This window comes from Setaria italica, chromosome VIII, assembly GCF_000263155.2.
Source record: "Setaria italica strain Yugu1 chromosome VIII, Setaria_italica_v2.0, whole genome shotgun sequence".
NCBI classification, from domain to species: domain Eukaryota; kingdom Viridiplantae; phylum Streptophyta; class Magnoliopsida; order Poales; family Poaceae; genus Setaria; species Setaria italica.
This window is the reverse complement of record NC_028457.1, coordinates 38,062,504-38,069,488: the sequence shown is the minus strand read 5'-3', so window position 1 is coordinate 38,069,488 and position 6,985 is coordinate 38,062,504.

Below are 6,985 nucleotides of genomic sequence, written 5' to 3'. Positions count from 1 at the left end.
ATGGTAGCCGGAATACGCGTCAAGGAAGCTAAGGGTTTCGCACCCGGCGGTCGAGTCGACTATCTGATCTATGCGTGATCTATGCGTGGCAAAGAAAACAGATCCTTTGGGCACGCCTTGTTGAGATCGGTACAATCAACACACATCCTTCATTTCCTATTCTTTTTTCGTACAAGAACAGGATTAGCTAGCCACTCAACGTGGTACACTTCCTTGATGAATCCGGCCATCAAAAGCTTCTGGAGCTCCTCGCCGATGGCCTTGCGGCTCTCCTCATCGAAGCGGCGCAGTCCTTGCTTCACTGGCTTGGAGCCGGCCTTGATATTCAAGGAGTGCTCGGCGACTTCTCTCGGAATGCCGGGCATGTCCGAGGGCTTCCACGCGAAGACGTCGCTGTTCGTGCGGAGGAAGTCGACGAGCGCACTTTCCTATTTGGGGGATAGGGTAGCGCCGATCCGCATGGTCTTGCCGTCGGAGCTGCTGGGGTCGAGGAGGACATCCTTGATGCCTTCGGTGGCCTCGAAGGAGGTGGCCGACTGCTTGGAGTCGGGATGGTCCTCGGCGCCCTCCGCGAGCTGGACCGCCAGATCCCCTGTGAAGGTGATGGCTGCGGCGTACTCGCAGCATTCCACGTCGCACTCGTACGCCTTTTGGAAAGACGTGCCGACGGTGATGATCCCATTGGGCCCCGGCACCTTGAGCTTGAGGTAGGTGTAGTTGGGGATGGCCATGAACTTCGCGTAGCATGGTCGCCCCAAGATGGCGTGATAGGTTCCGCGGAACCCCACCACCTCGAAGGTAAGGACCTCCTTCCTATAGTTGGAAGGGGTCCTGAAAGTGACGGGCAAGTTGATTTGCCCGAGAGCCATCGCCTGTTTTCCTGGCACGATGCCGTGGAACGGCGCCTTGCTGGGGCGAAGGTGGGAGCGGTCAATTCCCATAGCATCGAGGGTCTCGGCGTAGAGGATGTTGAGGCCGCTGCCTCCATCCATAAGCACCTTGGTAAGGCGCGTCGTGCCGACGATGGGGTCGACGACGAGGGTGTAGCGTCCTGGATGCCGGACGCGTCCCGGGTGGTCGGACCGATCGAAGGTGATGGCTGATCCCGACTAGTCGAGGAAGGCCGGCGTTGCCAGCTCGGCCGCGTAGACCTCTCGGCGCTCCAGCTTCTGACGGCGCTTGGAGTCGTACGCTGCCGGGCCGCCGAAGATCATGAAGCAGCCGTCCACCTTGGGGAAGCCGTCTTTCTTCTCTTCGTCGCCCTTCTTCTCCTCATCGGGCTTCCGCTTCCGGTCGCCCTTCACTGGGTTGCCTACAAAGTACCTCTTCATGAGGTTGCAGTCCGTGTAGGCGTGTTTCGCGGGGAACTCATGGTTCGGGCACGGTCCCTCAAGCAGTTTGTCGAAGAAGCCAGGAGTGCCCTCCGGGGGCGGCTGTCCTCGCTTGCGCTCGACAGCAGCCATGAGGGGAGCCTCGCGCCGCTGTTTGCCCTTCTTCTTCTGCTGGCGGTTGGAGGTGCCCTCGTCAGCATCCTCCTCCCGCTTTTCCTTGCCTTTGGAGCGGTCGAAGATCGCTCCAACGGCCTCTTCGCCCGAGGCGTAGCTGGTGGCAATATTGAGGAGCTCCTCCGTGGTTCGCGGGCCTCAGCGCCCTAGCTCGTGGACGAGGGGTCGGTAGGAGGTTCCCGCTAAGAAGGCCCCTATGACGTTGGCGTCCGTGATGTTGGAGAGCTCAGTGCGCTTCCTGGAGAAGCGCCGGATGTAGTCCCGGAGGGACTCGTCCAATCCCTGGCAACAGCTCCGGAGATCCCAGGAGTTGCCGGGGCGCGTGTACGTGCCCTGGAAGTTTCCTATAAATATCTCCTTCAGGTCATTCCAGCAGCGGATCCGTCCCGAAGGGATATGTTCCAGCCAGGCTCGTGCCGAGTCGGCCAGGAAGAGTGGTAGGTTGCGGATGATGAACAGATCATCATCCGCCCCGCCGGCTTGGCACGCGAGCCGGTAGTCGCTGAGCCAAACCCCAGGGTTCGTCTCCCCCGAGTATTTGGCTACGTTCGTCGGTTGCCTGAAGCGCGGCGGAAAAGGCGCGTTCAGGATTCGCGCGGAGAAGGCCCGGGGCCCCGCCGGGTCGGGGCTCGGGCTGCGGTCTTCCTCGCTGTCGTAGCGCCCGCCGCGGTGGAGGTGGTAGCCGCGATCTACCCCATTCTCCCTATCCGCGCGGGAGCGCCTCCGCGCGTCCAGAGTGTCGTGGGCGTCGCGAACGGGGCCGACGCGTCGATGAACAGATCGAGCCCCGCCTCCCGTGGGTGGTGGTGTCCACCGGGCGGACACGGCCTGGTTCGCCCTGGGAGGAGGCTGGTGGACAGACTCCCTCCGTCTCTCCGGAGGCGTGTCAGGCGCCGCCCTACTAGCATTTTGTCTGCGTCGCCGGGACACGGAACTTTCCGCCTGCTGGACGGCGGCGCATTCGAGCAAGTCGCGCATCTCTTGGCACGCCCGTCGCTCCTCGGGCGTCGCCGACTCGGGGAGTTGCCGGAGTAGGGCCATCGCGGCAGCAATGTTCTGGCTGGCGCGAGCGAAGAGCTGAGGGCACTCTTCGTCCGCGCAGATGCGCTGCTGGACGTCGCGCGCCCGTTGTCACGCTCCGCCTTCGTGGCGGGGGCGTTCGACTTCTTGGCGGGACACTGCGCGCACCCCCGGCTACCGAGGACGCTCCGGAGCCCTGCCCAGGGCCCCGATCGTAGCCACGGCGCGCGAAGGGGGAGTCCTCTGTCTCCCTTCGGCGCCGTCGTCGTTGGACCCCTCGGAGTGCACGTCGGCCATGAAGCACTCACGCGAGGGGTGGTGGCTCCCGCTGTCGGAGCCGGCGTCGGAGATTGTCCTCGCCACGCCCGCGAGTTTGTTGCTTGCGGGCGACACGGTCATGGACCGCGTTAGGAGGCGACCGTAAGTCACCGCGGCATTGCGCAGCCCGAAGAGCCGACCACCTGGGAAGGGCCCTCCGGCGTGCGCCTAGCCGCTCGCCGCTGTCCCGGCGGCGGGGCCGGGGATGGCGGGATGAGCGGGCAAGACGAGGAGAGGGATCAGCTCGATCCCCTCCCCGGTGGCGAGGAAGTCCAGACTCCCGAAGCGGATCAGGGAGCCTGGAGCGAAGCTGGTGTCGTGGCTGGCCATCTGAAGCCGGAGATGTACGCGCAACGGTCCCCTACCTGGCACGCCAACTGTCGTTGTCAAGATTTGCGAATCAAGACTCTAGACTAGTAAATTTCTTTTATGCGCGTAAGGCTTCGGATGGTGGCGTGGGAGACACGGGTTTAGACTGGTTCGGGCAAAGGGAGGCCCTACGTCCAGTATCAAGGCTGCTCGCGTTACCCACGCGGGGTTCTGTAGTAGGGGTTACAGATGGATGAGAGAGGGAACTGATCCCAGGTCTCTTGAGTGTGCTTGTGCTCTAAGGGAGTGTGAGAGTGTACTGTTGGCTTCAAAAAAAAAGTCCCCGTCTCAGGATCCCCGGTCCTCCTTTTATAGCACAAGGGGGAGCTCGGGGTTACAGTCGAACCGGGCGTCCGGAGAAGAGGTAGAAAGGATAAGCCAAGTAGAAAAATAATACAAGGGGAGGGTCCCTAGGCTGCCGCTCTTGCTCCGGCCCCTGGTCCCTGTCAGCGCGTCCGGCGAGGGAGAACGATTCCTTCCAGATCTTGTCAATAATCTCCCAGGTCGCCGTCGCCGTCGAGCGTGATGATGAGCCCCAGCCCCGGCATCCGTGCCCGTCGGGGAGGAAGTCCGATTCTGTTGCCCCGCCGATTACCGCAAGACCCGGACGTCGCATCCTTAAAACTGTCGTTGGGAGCACGGGGCGCGAGAGCGAGCGATGCGCCCTCCTGTGCCGTTCGGCGCAGCTCATGAGTACTCTGTGGCGAGTCAGAAGGAGCCGCGGCCACTGCAGCTCACGCCGCACGGCCGCGCACCGGTATTCAGGACCGATTACGTTGGGGACGCCGCTTCCTTTTGGCTTGATAGGGCCGTGGCACATTTATAGCGAGGTCGACAGGGGAACCCACGGGATCGTCATCCTGATCCTCCAGTCCGCGCCCGAGGCGGATATTCGTCTTGTGGTCCCGAGCGAGTCCGACCCCCGCGCCAAGGGTCGGGCGAGGTGGAATTTCTGTGGTGGGGGTCGGGCGTTCCTGACCCCGGTCCTCCAGGGTCGGGCGAGGCGGAGTTTAGTCTTCGAGGGGTCAGGAGCGTCCGACCCCGGGACTCCGGGTCGGGCGAGGCGGAGCGTGGCCTCTCCCTTTCATATTGGGCCGACGGCAGTTTTGCCACCCCAGATGGGCTTGGGCCTTTAAGTTTTGTTGAATTCGTGGGCTGGGGGAGATCGTTGATATTTCCCCCCAACAGGAGTGGTCTCCCATCATCGCCTCCAAGAAGGCCAATGGTGCCCGAGATACGCTCGATGATGGCACTGGTGCAAAAACCAGGCTAGGATTTCTCCTGACCGAAACCTCCTAGACCAGCACAACTGCAACCAAAACATGTGGATGGGGACACCTCGAAACAGTTCCTCCAAGGAGGAAGAACGGCACTTGAGGGTGTCGCTGTCGTTGGCACGACAAAAAGCCAAGCTTGGATTTCTCCTGACGATTCCTGGGCCACTGGCTGCAGTGCACGCGCTGTGGGATATGGACAACCACATGCAGAGAGCAACGAGTGGAGTTCCTGATTGGCCGCAGCAGCGGAGGAGGAGACACAAGGTGAGGACAGATCACCCTCGGCCGCCGTTGTCACCGGACACTGAAGCCTATAGACATAGGGACCTCCACTCTGCAGCAGCCTCGGCTACTGCCACATCGGGGGAATCGGAGCTAGATGAGCTCCATGCCCCGGGCTCCCCTGTAACTAGAAGTCAGCAAGGCCCTCGAGCTCCCCCACCAAATGAACGAGATTAGGATCGGAGGAAGCTGCATCTGGCGAGGGGAAGTTGAGTTGTCCGCCATCATCGTTGGGCAACGAAGCCCAAAGGTACCATAGCCCCGCCTCAGCAGCAGCTCAGCCTCGCTCACCGCCACACTGAGAGAGCGGTAGCTGGACGTGAGGTCCAGGAGCCCTGTGCCCCGAGCTCCCCCACCGGAGGGACCAGATCAGGGTCCACTAGTAGAAAATTGACCTTTAATCCCGATTGGTAGGGAGCAAATCTCATGTAAAACCATCCGGGATAAAGCAATCGAGACAAGAGGGTCTTTTGTCTCGGGTCAACCAACCGGGACTAAAGATCTCCTTTTATCTCGGTTGGTAAAACCACCTGGGACTAAAGAATTTTTCAAAAAAAATATTTATATCTCAAAAAAATATTAGAAATTCCCAGGAGGCCCCCCCACGCGTGTCTCAAGTCACAAGCCACGTGATTTTTCTTGCAAAATATGCGCATGCACGGTGCGTTGAATTCGAAACCACGACCTTAAACCTCGCACGTAGCTTCCTTGCCATCCCACCTGCACAACACATTGATTATATTGGGGATGCAATCCCTTTGTATTAACTTATGGGGACCCTTTTATCCCTATTAGAAACACCAACTGGGATAAAAGATTTCCTTTTATCCCGATTGGTAATACCAATCGGGATAAAATGGTTCGAGGGCTTTAGTCCTTTTTCAGCCACCCGTGGGGATCCTTTTATCCTGGTTGGAAATACAAACCAGGATTAAAGATCTTTTTTTATCCTGGTTGGTGTTCAAGGGCTTTAGTCCCAGGTGGTAAGACCAACCGGGATTAAAGTCCCTGCCGGGATTAAAGTAGGGACTTTAATCCCGGGGACTAAAGTGGAGTCTTTAGTCCCAGTTGCAAATACCAACTGGGAGCACCCCCTTTTCTCCCAGGTCTACTTTAAACCAGGATAAAAGAGGACACAAGAAAAGTCAGTTCTCTACTAGTGGTCCCACGAGGCCGGATCTGGCGAGGGGAAGTCGAGCTCTAGACTCTAGAGCTCACAAACGGATCAAAGTTTGCTAATCTTGTTAGGTTTGGTGGCTGCTCACGATTTGAAATTGGATTTGAAATTGGAGAGGAACTGGTGAAGAGGAGGTGGACAGAGAGGGAGGCAGATGATTGCCGGCTTCGACACCGCTGCCGCCGCCGCCGCCGCACGGCGTTCCGTGGCGGTCGACGAGGCCCGCGGGTGGAGTCTGGGCGACCGGCCGAGTTGCCCCTCCCATCGCCTGAGAGCGACGCCCTGCAGACCTTCTTATGGTGGAGCAGGAGTAGATCAAGCCTTCATGCACACGGATCCGGCCGTCACACACCAGGATCTGACCAAGAAGAAGAGAGAGCGATTGGATCTTGAATGGGAGAGTTGGGCTGCGGTGGATGAAGAGGTGAGAGGAGTATTCGCACGGTGGCCGCTTGGCACCACCTGGTGGCCGCTTGGCACCACCTGCTGGCCGCCACCGCTGTGGTCGCCGTTGCTGGCAGGCAGCAGCAGCGGCCGCGCCGGCCTTGGGAGGAGGAGGAGGTTCGGTGGCTGGGCGGCGCCCTCGAGTCGCCTCCCGAGGACAACATCCTTGTCAGAGTCAATTTTTTTGGAAGCTGTGGCCACTGCCATGACGGTGGTGCTTGTTGCAGGTGTCTGAAACCAAATGTATTCATCTCGGTGATCAGGGCCTCAATCCTGCGTGACTTCTTGCCCATCTCCGTTCCAAGCTTGTTATGGTGGCCCTCTTTCTTGGCTTCTCGACGAAGTGCCTCATAGTTGCACTCGTCAAAGATGTCATTCGCTTCATAGGCCACTGTCTTGAGGTACTCGTCAATATTTAGCCAAGCTGCTACTCCATGATGGAAGGCGCCTTTTGTTCTCGGCACCAGTTATTTTTGCTTGCACCACGAAAGTGTGAAAGTTGGAAGAAAAACATGCAACAATCATTAAGCTGCGATTGGAGGTAACAATCGATTCATCATCAACAAGAGCGCAAATGATTCTCAGCTGGAACT